Genomic DNA, 21690 nt, shown 5'->3' on the forward strand with positions numbered 1-21690 from the left:
AGCCATATAGCATGAAAACAGACTCTTTGATCCAACTAGTCCATGCCAACTGTAATCCCAAATTATATTAGTCCCACTTGCCTGCGCTTGGCGCAAATTTTTTTTAAATTAATGTACTTATCCAAGTGTCTTTTAAAGGTTGTACCTATACCCACATCCATCATTTTTTCTAGAAGTTCATTCCACACATGGTCCACTCTTAGCAAAATAAATTACCCCTCATGTCTTTTATAAATCTTTCTCCTCTCAGCTTCAAAATGTGCTTACTCAAATTGAAGCACCCCACCCTAGGTAAAAGACACCAAATCTCTACCTCTCATAACTTTATAAACCACTGTAAGGTTACCCCTCAACTTCCTACATTCCAGTTAAAGGAGTCCCAGTCTATCCAGCCTCTCTTTATATCTCAAACCCTCCATTCCTGCTAACATCATGGTCTCTTCTGAACCCTCTCCAGACTAATAATATCCTTCCTATAACAGGGCATCCAGAACTGAACACAATACTCAGAAGAGGCCTCAACAGTGTCCTGTACAGCCTCAACATGATGTTCTAACTCCTGCATTCAAGAGGTCTGAGCAATACCTGCATAGAGACCAGTATCCCATCACCAAGTCACCATTTATTTACTTGTGCACAGTACACTGACTGCAACCAGCCTGCTCAGAGTCCATCCCCAGAACTCAGGAGATTCTAAATTCCTTGTTTTATATTTGTCAGCCAGGGCTTCCTGATTGGGCCCGATTAACAACCCAATCAAGGATCTCATTGTCAACAAGGCCCACTGGTTTCAGTCACTACACGTGCTAAACACCTTCTTAACCACCCTGCTGACATGTGATGCAAACTTCAAATAATTATTTACTGAATCCCTAGGTGTCTGAGTTCGATAACATCACCCAAGGCCCTACTATTAATTGTATAAGTCCCGCCCTTGTTTGTTTTACCAAAATGCAATACCTTGCATTTATCCAAATTAAACTCCATCTACCACTCATTTTAAAGAATCTTAAAATGATCACTTTTCCAAAATCATACACCATAAGAACATTGTCGAGTTTGTTTATACAGCCTTTTGACATGGTGTAGTCAGTAACTGGAAAATAAAATGTAGTTGTTTGGTAGTACAGAATTTGCTGTTGACTCCTGCTGAAAAAGGACAAAATTACATGCACGTTTTCATCCATCACTCAAGACAATTTGCAAGAGTACAAATGAAGGTGCAAGCTCACATTATACTTTGAGAAAAGAGTACTAATACAGTTATTACCTTGCTTATCACAAACAGTTGAAAGGAAATACAATATAATATGATCCACCTATCCGACCCCAAACAATCCAAATCCTTATATGAGTGTTCACTTGCCAACCAGTAAATGCTCATGTCTCTCACAGTATAAATGTTGTTTTTGCCTTTTATTGGTACTCTTGTGCATTGTCTTGATGAGTGCAAGAGCAATAGCTTCAATGTAATGTTTTTTTTTTAAATGTTATTGAATCTGTACTGATAGGTGGAAGAAGCTTATGGCAGAAAGGGCTAAATCGTTTACTTGTGAATACTTCCCAGAAGCGAAAGCACCAGATGTAGTGACAAAGTTTAGATGCATAGTAACTTCAGCATCAGTGGGTTTGACCATAATAGTACTAGCTTCACAAAGGAGCTTTCTACCCAAGTTTCTATTTTCCTGTTATTTACTATTAGCTCCTAATTATTTTTCATTTGTTTAACTCTTTGAGATTTTTTTCTTTGAGGATCATGAGACTTTGGAACTATCTTCCTGAAAAGGTGGTGGCAGCAAAGTCCTTGAATATTTTTAAGGCAGGGGTAGATAAATTCTTGTAAAACAAGGAGATGAAAAATTTTCAGGAGTGGGAGCAAAATTGTCAGTTTGAGGTTGCAAGCCGATCAACTGTGATCTTAGTAAAATGACAAGAGTGGGCTTGTGGGGCTGAATTGCATACTTTATTTGAACTTATTAATATTTAGAGGAATTTGGCATTCATTTTTGCCCCATAACTACCTGCATTAATCTTGCCAATCACGCCATCTCTTCCATGCACATCTCCCCAGAAAGGTTTTGATGTTTCTTTTCTGCCTATCCTCCATTTGTGTGTAATATTTTCCTCTTCTCTACGGGCACCAGTGTCCCCAGACTACCCTGCATTGAGTCAAATTGAAATCTTTCCACAGTCCAATTTAGATTAGCTGCTCATGTTGTAAGTCCATCCCAGAAAGAAAACAGTTTTCAAGTTACTTGGCAAGTGGGCAAATAGAAGCCTTACGTTATTCTCTGAACTTGGCAAGCATCTTGAAATCATCTATTGCGTTAATAGTCTTTTCTGTCAAATCCTTTTACTTCATGTATCTTTTATAATTAGTTAGCCTCCTAATTATTTTGCTTGGAGAAGTTAACAGCTCACTGAGCTCCTTTTTAAAATTAATCTAATGTGAATGACTATTAAGGACAATTCTTATTTGCAAATGGCATTTGAAATACACGAACAGTAACTGCAGACATTGGTAAAGCTGGGAGTTCATAATCTAATCATCAAAATGTAACTTCCTTCTGCTTAATTAACTGTTTTAAATGTTAATCAAATTAATTTTACTTTTTTCCATTTCTCTCTAGGCTCCACAATAACAGTGGAGAAGTCTGGCAAAAGATCTTTTGTAGAGGTTGGACAGATGAGAAATTTCACACGTCGTTTTGAGTTTTTGTTTTATTTTACTGTTACACTGTACGAGCACTAGACTATATAGGTGGTTGACTTCTTATTAGCAGCCTGTGAGAATATTTTTTAAAAGGTTAATCGATAGTGTTATCCAAAACTACATTGAAAACACATTAATTGTAATCGAGTGTGTCCTGAGCCTGCTATCATGGCTTTGCCTCATCAGCTCGTGTTTTTTTTTATATACTGTATTGCTGTATTGTTCCTCTTTCTGTCATGCCAACTGTAATTTGAAGGAGCAATAAAGTTAACTTGAAACCATGGAACAGTTCATGTGTCTGCACGCAATGGGCGTTCCAACAAATGTGTGTTTATTAAGGATTCAGCATTTCTGTTTTTTCTTTGAAATGTTGTCTCAAAGTTTTGATTTTGGCTGTTGAATTCTTCTGTCACCAATGGGCCATCCCAATTTAGTACTCACAGTTGAGGAATCTATCCTTTCTATAGGAAATGGGAAGTACACTTCACTGTCTGCTAAGTGTGCCAAATAAGAATGTACAGTTCCAAACCATCATACATTTTGGAGTGTGTACACTTGCAACAACTACTGGACCATAACTTTTTTGCATTTGCAACAGTTAAATGAACTGCTTTTTGGTGCAAGATCATTTGAAACAAATTTAGCTTCACTAAATGAGATGATTGCCTAATAAGAAATATTACTGCTTTGATGCATTTGGTTCTCTTCTGGCCATCTGGACCTTTCGTACCTTATTTATTGCCTGCATGAACTGTGAAATGGGCATGACTGAAAATGAAGTGTTGCATTTCAAATGTTATTAACATTTGCAATAGTTTTATCCTAAGAATTATTCTCCTTGAACTAAAGAGAGGTGAATGTTTGTTTCTGAAGAAAGTTGTTTTTGAAATCTGTGGCGCAATGCATATGGCAAAGTTTCACTTTTGAGAGGGGTTGGGTGTAAAGTGTAATTGTCCAAGTTGTCTTATAAGGGTGAATGGTAATTGTTCAAGTTCTTTGCGTTACTGATAGTTGCAAAGATTTCAAAGTTATGACAACATATTTCTTAATAGTAATTGGGAACAAAACACGTCGCAGTGAAAAATTATGAATTAACATTCAGTACAAAAGATTAAAAATGGAAAATCTGTGGTGAATAATTAGAGTTGCTGTCACTTTCATGCTATACAAACTAAATGGTATATATCAGTAAGCAATCAAGGTAATAGTTTTTACAGTACTCTTGCCATTTTGGGCAGAAGTCGGTGGGGGGGGCACCTTTGTTAGTCTGTGGTCCCACAATAGCTGGAAATGAGTCCGTTTTAGTTTACGTTAATTAATGCCCTTCCTTGAACTGGGGTTTCTTTTGAAAATGGTTATGAATGAAACAGTTTTAAATCAGTCATGTGTTGATTAGAAGCCTGAACAGGTAAGAACTTCTGAAGATTCATTTTCTTTAGTGTTCTCTTTGTTTTTAGAAAGTTTTGAGATTTCTTTGGAAACTGAACACGTTCTGTGTATCATTGGCACTTTAATTCAATGATTCATTGTCTCATTGGGCATTTTATTTTATCTTCCTTTTATTTTCTGTTGTTTATTTTGCTACATTGTCATACATGACCAAAAGGAAGGGCAGATCACTGCCATTTCTTCTGTTAATGTACTATTCCAGCCCCCAGAAATATCTCCAAGGTACCTTCTACTTTGCTGCTGTGAATTTCACTAAATTCGTGTTTGTGTGATTTTCACATGTCCTCTGAGCTTTACATCTTAAATTAGTGCCTAAGAAAACTATCTGTGCATTAGACTGCACATTGATAAGCATTCTGCACCATCAGTCTAGTTTTGTTCTGCATACCCTCTTATCCCATGTTGTCTCCACCGTCTGGTTGGATGTCAATAACTTTCTTCTGTCCTGTGCTTCAGGAGGTTTACATCGCGAATGTTGAAAACTGAATTAAGAAACCTGAAAGTTGGTGATGATTCTAGCTTCCTTTTAGGCACCTCATTATTGAGGTTTAGACCTCCAGGAAGACCATTAGGATTGCTCATAACATAGTTCTAAGATGGTGATGTAATATAGAATTTGGTGAAGGTATACCAACTTTGTTTCATTACTACATGTGGAGACACGAGTAACAAGTTTTTAATAATCAGCTGTAACAGCGCTATCTCATGAGTTACTATTAATTTTTGTCATACATTCCAAACTAAACTGCGCAATAGTATTTTGTTTGTATTTTATTTTGTGGTTTGCCCTGATTTCATTGAAAGGCATGCCACCTTCCTGTATGTGGAAAAAGAAATACATTAATTGTAACACTTCATTTTTGTAAGTTCAACTCATAAAGCACGACAGAAGAGCTGAATTGGAATGGATTTAACCATGTTAAATAAATTGCAAACTAACAATTATTTGTACCCAAGATAAAAGTGGAAATGCAAACTTTTCATCCGGCACATGATTTGAATATTTTTAACATTTTTGATGAAACCAAAGATATAAATAATGACCCTCCTATCTCAAGTGCACATCAATTATATCGGTTTCTTTTGTAGAAATAAACCATTTTAAATTCTACATGAGCTGCCTTTGGACAGATGTATTTTGCACAGGTTTCTCGTGATTTTTGTGGATTATGTTTGTTAAGGGCTAAGAACATTTTAAAAACTAATTAGACTGTCTTTCAAAAAGGAAAAGTGCCAAATCTTCAGACCTTTCTATTTCATTGTATCAGAATGTTTAGTTTAGACAATATGAGTCCACTAGAGGTAAAAAATTGGACGCTTACAGTATAACTGTAACTGTCAGTTAAACAGTGCAAAGTTTGAATGATGGATTCTGCATCTTTGTAACAAATGTACTGAGTATAAAGTTGAAAAGTGTGTAGTCCGGAAAATAAGACCACTCTGTGGTCATGTAACAGTTCCTTAAGGGTAAAATATGAAATTTAAAATGTGTGAACCATTTTTGCTGCTGACATCTTCAAAGCATGCCTGTTTGCATCTGTGTATCCTTGGTATGTTTAATTAGATTTGGGATAAAATATTTTTCAGTGTAAAAGTATGTTACTCATTCTGTCTATTCCCACTGCTTAACAACTTTGTGTGTCTGCTGTTTGCTGCCAGATTTATGCATACTCTCTTCTGTGTGACTGAACCATAAGATTCTGAAAAATCTTGCAGTTAGCTTGTGATGTGAGGTCTTGCAGAATAGACGAATATTAAATGCAGTATTTCTAAAGATTGGAGGGGAACACTGGCACACTTTACCGCCCCTTCAAGAAGGAGGTGTATGTGTGAGCATTCATTCAGGGTAGGAACAATATCAGGAGAACCAGATGGGTTTTTATAGCAATCAGCAATGTTTATGTGATTGCTATCAGGCTACCTTTTAATTCGAGATTTTAAAAAAAAATTACTTCACTACCTGCCTTTTGGAGTTTGAATTCTTGCCCTCAGTGTATTATTCTGGGTCTCTGGGTAACTAATCTAATGACATTGCAACTGCACCACTGCTTCCCAAACTTCTACAGGTGGCCAGCTAATCTTGATAAAGTAGTACTTTGACAGTGTAACCATTTGAGAAGAATTGAATGTGTGAGTGAGTTATTTGTAATTTATTGAGAAGTTGGTTCTGGTGAACTGTTGTGTAATAAAACAAAAACAGAAATTGCTGAGAAAACTCAACAGGTCCGGCAGCATCTGTGGAGAGAAAGCAGACTTAATGTTTCGGGTACAGTGAACCTTCTTCAGGACTGATTGTAACTGTGATCGTATAACAAATTTAGCTGATTTTAAAAAAAACATAGTTGCATATGAAGGCAATGATATTGTGAAAAATGCATTTGTTTCAGCAAGTCTTTATGCATAATGCTTGCAAAATCATGTCCTTTGCTCATTCCATTTATCGGAGGAAAGTTTCCACTATTATTCATCAATCCCTGTTCAAAGTGTCATCATATCTCAAATGTTCTGAGTGCTTCATTTTAAATGTGTTTTCGCTGGATAATCAGTTAACAGAAAAATGACTAAGAATGCTACTAAAAAGCTGTACCTGAGTTTAAAAGTTTCATTCCCTAAAGGAGGTAGATCGGCCAACCTTGCCTGATCTGGCATACACAGCTTGAAGCTTGTATAATATGCTTAACTCCTAATTCCCTCTAGTATGTAACACACTTGCTTCAAGAATGTTCATTCCTACACTATCTTGGGGTAACTAGGGATAGCTGCCTAGATATTTGCCTACATCACCAAGCTCCAAGAGCAAATGCAACTTTGGAAGAGGGTTACTTGGGAGGAAATATCTTAAGTCATCTCACAAAAATCTAAAAGTACAGATAAGAATCCTGGTTCTGCCAGTCTAGCTCAGCCTTTGAAATATTATTATCCTTCTTCTGAGATCTTCTTGAATTACTCCAGAATTTTTCATCCAGGAGCTGAAATGGTGCCACAACTGAAGTCGTGAGGTTCCAGTGGCACTCATAGCTTGTGTCTAAAATCAGTTAACGGTGTAGACTGGCAATAAATCCAGAAACTATCATCAATTTGTGCAGGTCTGCTAGTCACCAAATAAAGTTAATAAGCCATAAGGAGAAAGTGTTTTTTGTCTTCTGAAAACAAATATTCAAACTTTTAAAGATCTATATTTTTATAAGACGCATACACGGTACTGTGAACTAAAAAAAAGGATTGTTTCTAAATTCCCAGGTCTCTTAGACCAGTAATACTCTGTTAAACTTTGTGATAATGACTGCTTAACTCTTGCTTGGAAAATTTTTATTTGGATTTGACCCAGTTCCACAGTATGGCAGATGTTATTCTACCCATTGTACACACAAAACTCTAAGTGGTGAATTCATGTTTTGATGTTTGTGAATACAGCAGTTTTATTATTTTTATTCACTAATTACATCTGTTTTGAAATTTAGGAAAAATAATATAATTAAACTGAAAAAACGTACAGCCCAAAGGTTGTGATCCTCAAATATCTCTTGTGTTTTTGCTTTCTTCTGATAAAAGTGCTAAAGGATTTTATAGTCAATTTTGCTATGACTATTAGATTTCTTCTGGCCTTTGACTTAGTTTTCTCCTATTTTGTATTGAAAAAAAACCTCTAACAATAAACACTGTCAAAGTTGTAAGAAATTGAGGGCAAAATTTAGCACCGAAAACAACCATAAATTGAGATGTGTGAGGGAAGACGAATTGTTGTTCATTTCAATTATTTCAACATATGTCTAGCATTAACTTGCTCTTGATTGACTGGGTATATCAAGAGAGACCGGTATTGTGAACGGGCGGTCTGTTGTGTCTGGGGCAGGTGTGTCAGTCATGTTATTAATGACTGGCTTGTGTAACATTCAACAATGATACAAAATAGGAAAATGCAGACACCGCAGCTTTCAGAAGCTGCAACATGGTTTGAACAAAATGTGGAAAGGAGGTGAAATGCCCTGTACTTTCTCAAGGACACCTGGGGACAGTAGGTAAAAAGCCAGTCAGCTGGCGATGCCCACGTCCCATGAGTGAATTTAACAAAACCGACCAGAAGCAGTGTTTCCTTCAGGCCATGTATATGGTGGTGGAGCAAACATTCCCACCAAGTCCAGACACCAATCAAGCCACTTAAATTATTGTATGTATGTGACTATGCAAAACAGTTTAAAGGAACCATGCACAAAATGCACTCATGTATTCCAAAAATAAATTAGCTAGGAGGTACACCAAACAAAATCAAGGCAACAGGAGTAGACCTCCATGGAGAACAATGCTCATCAAGTTTCAAGAACATGAGTATAATATTGCAAGAATTTCTGTGACCTTTCATAACTGGCTAAGGTCAGTGAAGGCATCTAAAACGGCCATAATCTACCACTCTCTACTAGAATCTGACACTGATTTAAAGTTTCTTTTTTCCAATGGCTCACCTATCAGTATTTTCTATAGGTCAGCACTTATTACGTTCACGTGTACCACTACATCTTCACACTCTTAGCACAACAAACCACAAACCCACTTTTTGACAGGTTGCACATAATGCCATCTATTCACTGGCTTTTTGACAGCCACGTCACCCAGATGGATTACACAACACTCACTGAGTTTCCTCTTTTTATTTCCAAGACAAAGTGCAGAAGCTAATTGGAGAAAGACAAGTGAGCCTTCGTGTCCAAGTCTCTGTGGAGGAAACTACTCTGATCATTATTTGGACAGTCCTTGATGGGGTTGTGGCCAATGACAGTGCTGAAAATGATGAAGATGTTCAAGCTTAACCATCATCCTGTCTTTCACATTCACCTGAATTACAGACCAAAGGTGCATTTGGTGCATGGAAAAGTTTGCTTTCAGCTAAAGAATACTAAGCCTGGTACTAACTTGGCACGGTGTTTGTGCAGAACTTGAAAGCTATGCTTCCCAACACATGGCCTCATCTCTTCCTTCACTTGGGATCTAACCATGATGCAACATCGATGACCAATTTTGCACCTTCAACTGTGGCGCCCGCAGCAACTGCCACAGGTTTTCTTTGCTGCAGTGCAATTTCGGATTTGGATCTTATTGCCTCTAAATTTCAGTATTCAAAGGGGCTTGGAAGCAATCCAGGCACCAGTCCTCCAGAATTATTACTAGAATTGAAGAGGTGGAACACTGGGTGAGTAGCACAACCAGATATTTTCTCCCTGGGCCTTGGTATTGCCAGCTGTATCACGATAAAGGCGTCTGCAAACAGCCCCCTCGATGTGCTCATGGTGCTTCCTTCGAGACCTGTCTTCTACCAATCATGCTACAAAGGAGCACAAAACCAAGACAAGGCATGCTGAAGATGGGCTATTGGTTGACTTTTGTATCCAAGTTTCATGATTTGATTTATAAATTTGGTATGAAATCTTTGTGTTGATTTCATATTGTTTTCATGCAGAAACTGTAATAATGACAGAGGAAAGCCGTGGAGTGGATAGGCAATGGGGTTATGAGCATACAAGCGAATGAATCAGGACCACAGATGCTACCAGACCTGACAAGTTTCTCCAGTATTTTGTTTTTATTTCAGATTCCAGCATCCACAGTATTTTGCTTTCATTATGTTGTTTTTACCTTTAGTTCAATAAGATTTGATCTAGAGTTTTAACTAGGCCTCATGAAAAAGCTCACTGTGACTAAATCTTCATTTTGTCAAGCATTTATTATCATGTCTTTTATATACTAGTAGCATTACAAGGAAGTGTTTGTTCCAGACGTTTTTTTTTTAAATCACTTTATACATTTGCGTAACTAATAGTCTCACCTTGTTGTTTCAATGAATGGATTAACCAGCCAGAAATGGTCTTAAGGCCAAGGAGTTATCATATTTTGGATTTGCATCTCAAGGGAGGGTTTTGACAAAGACAGGAATTGTCTGCCACAGACAGTGAAGGTACAGCACAGGACTACTTGTATGTCAGATAACAAGGTGTGTAGAGCTAGATGAACACAGCAGGCCAAGCAGCATCAGAAGAGAAGGAAAGCTGACGTTTCAGATTTGGAAATAATGGGAACTGCAGATGCTGGAGAATCCAAGATAACAAAGTGTGAAGCTGGATGAACACAGCAGGCCAAGCAGCATCTCAGGAGCACGAAAGCTGACGTTTCGGGCCTAGACCCTTCATCAGATTTGGACCCTTCTTCAGAAATGGGGGAGGGGAAGGGGATTCTGCAATAAATCGGGGGCAGATGGCTCTTCCATCCCCTCCCCCAGTTCTGATGAAGAGTCCAGACCCAAAACATCAGCTTTCTTGCTCCTCTGATGCTGCTTGGACTGCTGTGTTCATCCAGTTCTACACCTTGTTATCTCAAGTTCTCCAGCATGGGCAGTACCTACTATCTCCACTTGTCTGTCATACAGCATCAGCAACAAAAAATGGATAGGGCTATGATCCTTGGCCTCCTGCAGAAATATCCAGCATCACAAATACCAGCCTTCAGTTAATTTAGTTCACTCTATGTGATATCAAGAAACGGCTGGAGACACTGGATACTGAAAAGGTTATGGGCCCTTACAGTTTTCTACCATGAGCACTGAAGACGTAACCCAGAACATAGCACACATCTAGTAAAGTTGTTCCTATATGCTACGACACTGGCATCTGCTAACAATTTGGAAAGTTGCTCAGATATGTCTTGTCCACAGAAATCAGGGCAGATTTAACCCATGAACCAACTCTTAGTCATCAATAATTTTATGAAGGAGAACTTGCTTAGCAATACTCTGCTCTTTGATACACAGTTTCAGTTCTGCTGGGGTTGCTCAGTTCCTGACTTTGTTACAGCCTTGCATCAAACATTTGACTGAGAGTGGCATCGAAGTAATCTAATGAAACTAGAGTGGATGGGGATTAAGAGGAAGCTTTCTGTAGATTGAAGACTTATTTAGCATTAAATGTTGTAGTTGTTTGGAGTCAGTCATCTTACATCCAGGGCATTTCTTCCAAAGTTCCTCAGGATAGTGTTCAGGTGGATCTTTCTTCAACAGTTTCAAGAATGACCTTTGTTCCATCGTAAGGTTAGAAGTGAGGATGTTCACTAATGGAGTACCTCAGATACTAAAGCTGTCCGCGAACAAGTGCAGAAAGATCTGAACAATATCTAGGTTTGGAATGACAGTATTCATGCTATACAAAAGTTAGTCAATTACCAGCCTACACAAGACAATATCTGACCATCATCCTTTCACAATAAATGGCATTACCATCTTTGAAACCCTCACTGTCAACATGTTGGGGAGGGGGCAGGTGTGGCGATGGACATTGGATGCTTGCCATTGACCAGAAATTGAACTGAACATGCCACATAAATACTGTGGCTGATGCCAGCAGTTCCTACAATAGTCCAGAAGCTTGACACTGACAAGGACAAGGCAGTATATCCATGAATGTACCTTACCTCCCCTCACACCTAGTAACAAGTGTATACAAGATGCACAGCATAAATTAACCATGGCTGCTTAGAAGTATCTTAAATACCTACGCCCATAGAGGATAAGGACAGCAGATACATGGGAATACCACCACCTACCCATTTCTCTCCAAGTTACTCATTGTTCCGACCTGGAAATATAAAACTGCTACTTAAATATTGCTGGCCCAAAATTCTGAAACTGCATTCCTAAAAGTGTGGTAGCTGTATCTGCTCCGAAGGGACTGCAGCAGTTCAGAAAGCAAATCACTACTACTGTTTCAAGGATAGCTAGGAACAGGCAATAAATGCTGGCCCAGCCAGCGATACCTACAGCCCACAAATGATTAAAATAAAAGAGCTGACTTCTGTTTGTGCCTTTGGGAGTTACTGCTGGATACCAATTTCAGCTTGGACACTTCTTTCAGGCCACAAAGAAGGGACAAATTATCCCTTCGTTCTTTATTTTCTTTGTTGAAAACTGCCTTCGATTTACAGATTAAGCTTTTGGTATATGAAAAATGTAAATTTGTCTCCCATGATTCATAATCCTTGGGTATACACCTAAAGTAGTTTTATCTGCTCAATTCAGAAGTAAGCAGTTGCAGGATACAAGATTTTGACATACCTGGTAATTGCACATGTCCAGAATCCTAGTATCAAAACTTTCAAATTATGACTGGTGAATGGAATTGAATTTACAGATTAAACTGTCAACTTGGTTGACAAAAAAATGACCTCAGTCAAATCTTCTCTCAATATAAATGAGACACTCTGGCATGAATGAACAGCAATTGGATGGTGTCACTGAAATAGGTGTATACACATTCACTTCTCTCGGGTTAGCTGGAGTTGTGGAGGGTTTCTACTGAAGTGTCACACTTCAAATTGATAGGGCAATGATTTTATTGAATAGGATTATAAACTCCAGCCCCTAACCATTGACTCTAACTGTCCCTGTTTCAGAGGCTGAACCAGACAGAGTTTCTGACCATATATCTGATTCAACATTTAAAAAGCTGATTAAAACCTCTGGAATATCAGCGGACTCCACCCTTGCTTTAGCTCATCTGATGCTGAAACAATTATTTATTCTTTCTATCTTCTGTAAATGTAATGCCATCCAACTTTGAGGACTGTGTCCTTACTTCTACAATAACTAGTCTGTTCATCTATCAGCCTTGTGGTTACTGACCTTGGCTAACTTTTGGTCAAGTAGTGTTTTATATTTAAAATTCTCATGTTTATTCCAAATCCTTCCATAGCTTTGCCTTTACCTATTGATTCAGTCAACTTCAAGAGATCTAATTCTGGTCTCTTGAGTCTCTCCAATTATAATCACCACAAATTTGGAGGCCGTAAGCACTGGAACTTCATTATTTAATTTCTCTGCCTCCCTACACTTTTCACCTTAAGAAGTGATAAAACTTTGCTCTTCACTTGCCGCAGTATCTCTTTATGTGGCTTGGTTTCAAATATTGTCATCTAATGTTCCTATGGGAGTGTTTTGGGACAATTTTATTCATTGTAAAGTTGCTATGTAATTCCAAATTCTTGATAAGAACTCAGCAGGATGATGTCATATTGATTCTGAGGACTGACACATCAGCTCTAGATGGTAAGTATTCAGTGGGAGATTTCGTTACTTTTATTTGGTTTGATGCTATGAGAATTCCTGGAGGAGTCATGGTTAATGGACTGGACTTCAAGAGCTTCTCCTTCGTGACCATTATACTGCCATGTCTGACTGACTGAAGGGACAGGATCAACTCAGAGATATTGACTAAAAGGCACAAGATAAAAATGACTGCCGTGCTGTTACTTGACCAGCCTGTGGGATAGCTGTCCCATTTTTGGCATAGACCCATACTCATTGGTGAGGAGGATTTTAGACTAGAGGGGAATTCCGTCTTGTGTCCAGTGTGATTAAAGGCAGTCAATCCATTTTTTTGGTCTTCTAGGTAATTTCAGAGTATAGTTGAGAGTTAACATTATTATGCATCTTGAGTAGTGCATTGACCAGACCAATCAAAGACAGATTTCCTTCTTTGAAGGAAATTAGTGAACCAGATGGGTTTTACAGCAATCCAGCAATATTAGGAGCACCATTATGGATACTAACTTTCTATTCTAGATTTATTCAACTAAATGAGTTGATATTCTTCAGCTGCTGTAGGGACATTTGAATTCATATGTCATTACTCGAGTGCCGAATTATGAATCTGAAAAACATTACCACAGAGTTAACATGTCCCTAGCTGAAATCGAAGATAGGCCAAAATCATATTGCATGTCAGAACAAGGGTTCAGCATGGAAGACTGGTTAGCAAAGTTAGTTCATATAGAATCCAGGGAGAGCTAGCCATTTCAATACAAAATTGGCTTGAAGGTGGGAGACAGAGGCTGGGGGTAGATGGTGGTTTTTTGGACTGGAGACCTGTAACCAGCAGTGTGCTGCAAGGATGGACCCACTGCTTTTTGCATTTTATGTAAATGATTTGGATGTAAATATAGAAGGAATGACTAGTAAGCTTTCAAAAGACACAATAATCAGTAACATAACGGACAGTGACAACGTTATCTCAGAGTACGACAGGACCTTGATCAGGTGGGCCAATGTTTTGATGCACGAGAGTTGGAGTTTAATTTGGATAAATGCAAGTTGTTGCATTTTGGTAAGGGAAATCAGGGCAAGACTAATGCACTTAATGGTAGGGCCCTGGAAAGTGTTGCCAAACAAAAAGATCTTGGAAAGTAGATTCATAGATCCTTGAAGGTGGAGTCCATGCTATAAGAAAGATGTTGATAAACTTGAAAGAGTTGAGAAAAGATTTACAAGGGTTGGACGATTTGAGCTATAGGGAGAGGCTGAATAGGCTGGGACTGTTTTCCCTGGACTGTTGGAGACTGAGAGCTGACTTCATAGAGGTTTATAAAATCATGAGGGGTGTGGATAGGGTGAATAGCCGAGGTCTTTTTCCCAAGTTAGGGGAGTCCAAAACTCGAGGAGAGGGGAAATATTTAAAAGGGACCTAAGGGCAACTTGTTCACACACAGCTGGGTATGTGTATGGAATGAGTTGTCAGAGGTGGTGGTGGAGGTGGATACAATTGCAGCATTTAAAAAATATCTGAATGGGTACATGAACGTGAAGGGTTCAGAGGGATATGGGCCACATCCTGGCAAATGGAACTGGATTAATTTAGGATATCTGGTTGGCATGGACAAGTTGGGCTGAAGGGTCTATTTCTGTGCTGTACAACCCTATGACTCTATAATAGATTTGATGGGTTCGTTTACCCATTTATGTTCGTATTTCTTCCAAGATGGATATTTGATGTTTTCTATTTGCTGTGTGATATACAAAAGTGTGGAGGAAAAATTGAGCTAATTTGTTGTAAATTGTTTGAGCACCATAATTGTCCTTGGAGCTTCTAAACGGTAGCCATGGCACTTCTACGCTTTTGTGGAGTGAATTGCACTTTATGGGCGAGGGGGTTAACATGTACACAGGAAATGTCCATCAAAGGCAAGTCATTGGGTCAACAGCAATGCCATTCTGGAGCTCAACATTCTGGCTAATGCATTGTTTTAATGTCATGACTGAACAAGTATTTTTCAACTGAAATAGCTGCACAGAGACTGGTAGCCCATCATCAAATCACTCTTTATTTATATATGCACAGTCCACTAGCCACAGTTAGCCAGCTCAGAGTCGGTCCCTGAAGTGAGGAGGTTCTGAACCTACTGTTTATATGTGTCAGCCAGGGCTACCTCATTGGGGTTGTTAACCTGGGCCAATCAAGGATGTCATGGTCAATAAGATCCACCTGGTTCCAATCACTACATCAACAGTAAGGATAAACCAATGTTATTTGAAGGAGCCATCAACTACTTACAGATGAGTTCCTTGTTGATTTCTCCTATGCTATGATTCAACCTATATTTGATACTTTAAATATTTTCCCTGCTGGGAAAGCATACCATTTACCACTGTTAAAGCACTTTATCCTGACTTCACAGCTAGTTGTTATGACACATGGATGCAATAATAGTCATTTCCTTTGACGTGCAATATGACTTGGAGAACGAGCAGAAATCACACACAGCATAAAGTGGGTGGAGACATTGACTTAGATTGTAACTAGGTAAGGCCCAAGCATTTATCCTTGTCATGCCCACTAGTGACTTTCTGTCGACCTAAAGTTTACTGTTATTCTCTGCTTCCTATTTTTAGCCTGTCATCAAAGCTTGCTAATGTGCCTCCAATTATACTTAAATTTATGTAATCAGATGGTCCTCAATACACTGCAAATTTATCAGGTTCTTTTTGATATGGTGAATTTCCTTCTGGGCTGCAAATTTATAAGTTATTATGTGGATAACAGATAATCTCAGCAGCTCTGAACAGTCGGTATTATTATTCAGCGACCAGGCACATAAAGTGCCTTGTATGTACCTTTTATCTAATGTTGTGGTTGCATGTCATGTGTGCTTTGGTTTTCGATCTGAAGATGTACCTTGTAGTCCAAAACACAGCCTTGCATGTACTGCCTCTGAAAAAGTATCAAAAATAGTAGTTCTCTTTTACAAACTACCTAAGCTTCTTGTTTTTCTAAACTGAATTACATCTTCCCCGTCCCTAATTTATCTTTCGCTTTGTCACACGACATTCATGTCATCCAGAGCAAGCGTGTAATCTGGTGCATCAAAACTTTTTCAACAGACTTATAGCAGATATGCATAAGAACATCTTGAGGTAACTCTTCCCATTTTAACTTTACCAGTTTCCATTCCAAGTATTGAACAGAAATGCAAATACCATGCAGTCACTTCTAATCTCAAACCCAGTTTAAAGGATTTTTTTTAAACATGATACGTCTTCATTCTTCAGTCTTACAGCCACTAACCAAAATAAATCGACTGAATTTGTTTGAATATTCTATGAAGAATGTGAAGAGTAGTCACGATATGTTATTATTTGGAAACTTGGGTTCCAACATAGAACAATGGATACTTTTAATTTGATTTATATTTCTGTATTGTGTGTTAAATTCAGAAATCACATGATGCCAGGTTATAGTGTGTTTGTAACACAAGCTTTCTGAGCCTTAGTCCTCCTTCACATCTTAGAGTGAGGCTCTAAAAGCTTGTGTTTTCAAATAAACCTGCTGGACTATAATCTGGTGTCATGTGATTTTTGATTTTTTCCACCTCAATCCAACTCAACATCACGTGTGTTAAGTAGAGAAGGGAAAAAGCCTGAGAGATAAATAGTTCAGTGCTTTTGAAAAAAAGAGAAGAAGAATGGGCCACAGCAAGATATTCTGTGACACAGGAAAACAGAAACAGAGAGAATCATCCAGAAGATCATAATGTGTGCCGATTATAGCTGGTCATTCTGGAAGAGGAAAATTCCTGTAAGAACAGCAGTTTATAAGTCTCCAGACAGTCAAGCAGGAGAAAAGACCTGGGTAGTTCAATATTAGTATGAGAAACCTTCAGAACAGAAGCCTATGGAAGAGGACTTCAAAAGTCCATGTTTGGAAGTAAGTAAGCTGCCTTACAAGTTTTGGTAAGATTCTCGTGAAGAGATTTAAATTCAAGGAACTAGCATCGAGTGACTGCAAAGCTTTCCCATAAAGAAACAAAGCACAAACATGCCAACTGAAGAAGGAGCTATGAAGTGGGAACAACATGATCATTCCTTTGAGATTTGACTATCTGAAAGATTGTTCATGGAATAGAATCATAGAATCCCGACAGTGTGAAAACAGGCACCCTGGCCCAACAAGCCCACACAAACCCTCAGGGCATCCCACCCAGAAACATCCCCCTATAACTCATCTAATCTACATATCCCTTAATACTATGGGCAATTTAGCATGGCCAATCTGCTTAGCCTGCACATCTTTGGGCTGTGGGAGGAAACCGGAGCACCTGGAGTAAACCCTCACAGACACGAGGAGAATGTGCACACTCAACACAGACGGTCACCTGAGGATGGAGTTGAACCCAGGTTCCTGTGAGGCAGCAGTGCTAACTACTGAGCCACCGTGCTGCCCTCAAGTTAATTGTTGTAGAGGGTAAGAGGGTTGAATTACTTTTTCCCAATATTTGTAGTAAAACTATTGCAGCTAGTTCTTCTATAGTGTAAAATGGCTTTGTGCTTTCTTTTTTCTGTATGTTCTTTTATTAAGGTTACTTGGCAGCTTATTGTGAATATATTTACTGACTGACTACCATGGTAATAACATGGTACCATGGTAAAAATTAAACCTATGGTCTACCAAGCTAGATTTCACTCTAGGGTCTAACTTAAGCAATAATACGATCAGCTGGGATCATAGAAACAGAAAACATGAGCAGTAGTGGGCTAATCAGCCCTTTGAGCCTGCTGTGCCATTCAATACGATCATGGCTGATCATCCAACTCAGGTACCCTGTTCCCGCTTTCTCCCCGTTCCCCTTTAGCCCGAAGAGCTATGTCTAACTTCTTTTTGAAAACTTTCAGTGTTTTGTCATCAACCCCCTTCTATGACGGAGAATTCCACAGGCTCACCATACTGGGTGAAGAATTGCTCCTCATGTGCATCCTGAATGTATCTTTATACTATGATACCCGAACATATCACAAACTATTGTGAGTTTTTTGAAAGGCATTTGCACAACTGTAGGAGCAAACAAACGAGTAACAAGTAAGCCAATACAACACTACAGACATTGCAATAGTTTTGAATTACTTGATAGAAAACATGCCTTGACTGTGAATTTCTTTAGCCAATAAAGGCCCACTGGCAGATTCAAGTCACAATTTGTGTATCATAGTTTAAATTTTTAGAATTGCTAATTCTTAATGTAGAAATCATCAGGTATTTGTCTTGTTAATCGTCCTAAGCTATTCATTGTATTGCTCTTTGATAATTATCTGCTGGGTTTACTGTCCTGATATTTAATATTCCAGAAGTTAAATAATAGCTATTATTTCATATGACTGTTTGATAGCTTAGGCAAAAATTAAAGAACATTTTAATGACAGAAAATAATTTCAGAAAGAAACTTATTGCAGTTTCTCCTTCACTATGCTCCTGGTAAGTACAGAGGTTAATGAGTATGGTCTTGCAGCATACAGAAACATGGTGACAAGGAGATAAAGTGAAATATTCAGAAGTGTGTAGTTTTTGGAAAGGACAGGCAGGAAGTAAAGAGTTTTTATTCACTTCTGGTACGTGGGTTTTGCTGGCTGGCCAGCATTTGCCTAGTTGCTCTTAAGAAGATGATGGTGAGTTGCCTTGCTGAACTACTGCAATCCATGTGCTGTAGGTAGACCCACAATACCCTTAGGGAAAGAATTCCAGGATTTTGACCCAGCGTCATTTTCATGTTGTTAGATGAGTTCAAGTTGTGTCCCATTTAACAGAGTGGTAGTGCCATAGAACACAATGGAGGGTATTCTCAAAGTAGTAGGTGGGACTTCTTCTCCACAAGGACCGTGGCCGTGGTGGTCACTTTTACCGATACTGTCTTGGCCAGATTAATCTGCAGCCAGTAGATTACTGAGGATGAAGTCAAGTATGTTTTTTCCATCCGATTAGTTCCCTCACCACATGCCCTTGAGGACCTGAACAGCTTGATCACTAATGCTGGTACCAAGGTAGATTTGGCGGTTGACATTAAAATCCCCCACCCAAAATACATGTTATGCTTTAGTCGTACTCAATGCTTTGTTAAAATGTTGTTCAACATGGGGGAGTACTGATTCATTAGCTGACGGAGGACAATTTGTAGTAATCAGCTTGAGGTTTCCTTGCCAATGTTTAATCTGATGCCAACAGACTTTGCGGCATCCAGAGTCAGTGTTGAGGACTCCCAGGGCAACTCCCTCCTGACCATATACCACTCTTGCCACCTCTACTGGATCTCTCCTGTTGGTGGGACGGGACATATCTAGGGACATGATGGTGATGTTTGAGATATTATCTGAGAGTATGAATTTGTCAGGCTGTTGCTTGACTAGTCTGTGAAATAGCTGTCCCAATTTTGGCACTAGCCCCCATATGTTAGTAAGGAGGACTTTGTAGGGCTGACAGGGCTGTTTTTGCTATTGTTGCTTCTGGTGTCTAGGTCAATACCAAGTGGTTAATTTGGTTTCATTTCTTTATTGAGACTTCACAGTGATTAATACAACTGTGGCTTGCTAGAGGGCAGTTGAGAGTTGACCAAAATGCTGTGGGTCTGGAGTCACATATAAATCATAATTAGTTAGGATATCAGATTTCCTTCCCTGATGGACGTTAGTGAACCATATGAGTTTTTCTGAAAATCAACAATGATTTCATAGTCATCAGTAGATTCTTAATCCCAGATTTTTGTTGAAAAAGAATGGTCCCGACCCGAAACAGCAACATTCCTGCTCCTCTGATGCTGCCAGGCCTGCTGTGTCCCTCCACTTTGTTTTTTGAATTCAGTTTCCTCCATCCACCCTGGATTAGGACCCATGATGAGTGGGATTCAAACCAGGGTCCCTACAACATTAGCTGATTTACCAGATTAGTAGTGTAGCAACAATACACTGGGCCATCTTGGTGGTGTATCTTTGTTAATACAGAATGGAAGAAATAAGAAATAACCTTGCATCGGAAAATGTAAAATCTATGTAGATGGAAGCTAGAAATAACAAGGAGAAGATGACACTGGTGGAAGTTATCTATTAGCTCCCTGAACAGTAGCTATACTGTAGATCAGGAATAATTCAGGAGATAATTTGGGGTTGTGAAAAAGTGGTATATTAATCATGTTTTTTTTAAATATTGATTAAGAAAATCAAACTGGCAGAGGTAGCCAGAAGAGGAGTTCAGTGAGTGTATCTGGGACAGTTTCCTAGAACAATATGCTTTGGTTTCAGGCAGGGACCAGTGAGTATTTTGGATCTTCTAATGTGTAATGAGACAGCTTTAATAAATTATCTCGGAGGAAAAGATCCCCTCTGAAACCGTGACCAAAACAGTCGAATTTAGGCAAAAAAAAAGTTGCTGGAAGTTCATCAGGCCTGGCAGCATCTGTGAAGAAAAAAATCAGTTAACATTTAGGATCCAGTGATCCTTCTGGACCTGAAACATTAACTCTTATTTTTTTTCTTCACAGATGTTGCCAGCCCTGATGAGCTTCCAGCAACTTCTGTTTTTGTTCCTGATTCACAGCATCTACAGTTCTTTCAGTTTTTACCAGAATTTAGCATTTAGTTTGAGAGTGAGAATCATGAATCAGAAACAACTGTGCTAAACTTCAGGGTAATTACAAAGGAAAGAGGGCTGGAGTGGAAAGGAGTTTAGCAAAACAACAATGGTTGTTGAACAATGGCGGATGTTTAAATAACCAGTGGTGTTGAAAATAGTATCAAATTGTATCTTTTTGTACTTTCAATGTAGCAAAGGTTAATAGTAAAGCAAAGGATTGGATAAATTGATAAAAAGCCAACAAAAGATGAACAAAAATGAATAATATGGGGGGAAATAAGCTGAGGTAAAGAAATATCAAAACAGAGAAATATCAATAAGAGGTTCTTTAAAAATATAAAAAGGAAGGCCGATGCCAAAGTGAACATAGGATACTTATAGAGACTGAGGCAGGGAATATAATAATGTGGAGCCAGGAAATGGTGTGGGATTTGAATAGGGTAGAAGGCATTAATAATATTCAAAAATTCAAGGAACAAAAGGTGGCAAACAAATAAATATACTATCATGAGAAAAAGATATTAAGGAAACTAATAGAGCTTAAGGCTAACAAGTCCCTTGGACCTGATGGTTTACATTATAGAATACTAGGTTGTGAATGTAAGCGAGTAATACAGGCATTGCTACTTCAGTAATTGGATTGATGACTATTTTGTTGGATCATACTAATATACACTCTAAACCTGTAATGTCAGCCTCATTTTGTTTTGAAGGGAGTTACTCAGCTGTGTTCCAATTTGCCATCATTTTCCATTTCCAGGTTTGACCTGCCTGATCCTCTGAATTCCAGGTATTCACAATTTCTCCACATCTCTTACATGGTGTTCA

General features: G+C 38.6%; 1 protein-coding gene across 2 annotated transcripts in view; it reads left to right on the top strand.

Moving 5' to 3' along the window:
- Positions 1–21690, top strand: part of LOC125455528 (YLP motif-containing protein 1-like) — a 158131-nt gene that overhangs the window by 130027 nt on the left and 6414 nt on the right. The window contains exon 20 of one of the 2 annotated variants that reach the window (XR_009446222.1): positions 21623–21652. The gene's annotated coding sequence lies outside the window, so the exon portion shown is untranslated. Of the gene's footprint in view, positions 1–2630; positions 3000–21622; positions 21653–21690 lie in introns of those variants that run through there. The other variant, XM_059649041.1, reaches the window with a different exon arrangement.

Source organism: Stegostoma tigrinum, chromosome 10 (genome assembly GCF_030684315.1).
Source record: "Stegostoma tigrinum isolate sSteTig4 chromosome 10, sSteTig4.hap1, whole genome shotgun sequence".
Classification (NCBI taxonomy): Eukaryota; Metazoa; Chordata; class Chondrichthyes; order Orectolobiformes; family Stegostomatidae; genus Stegostoma; species Stegostoma tigrinum.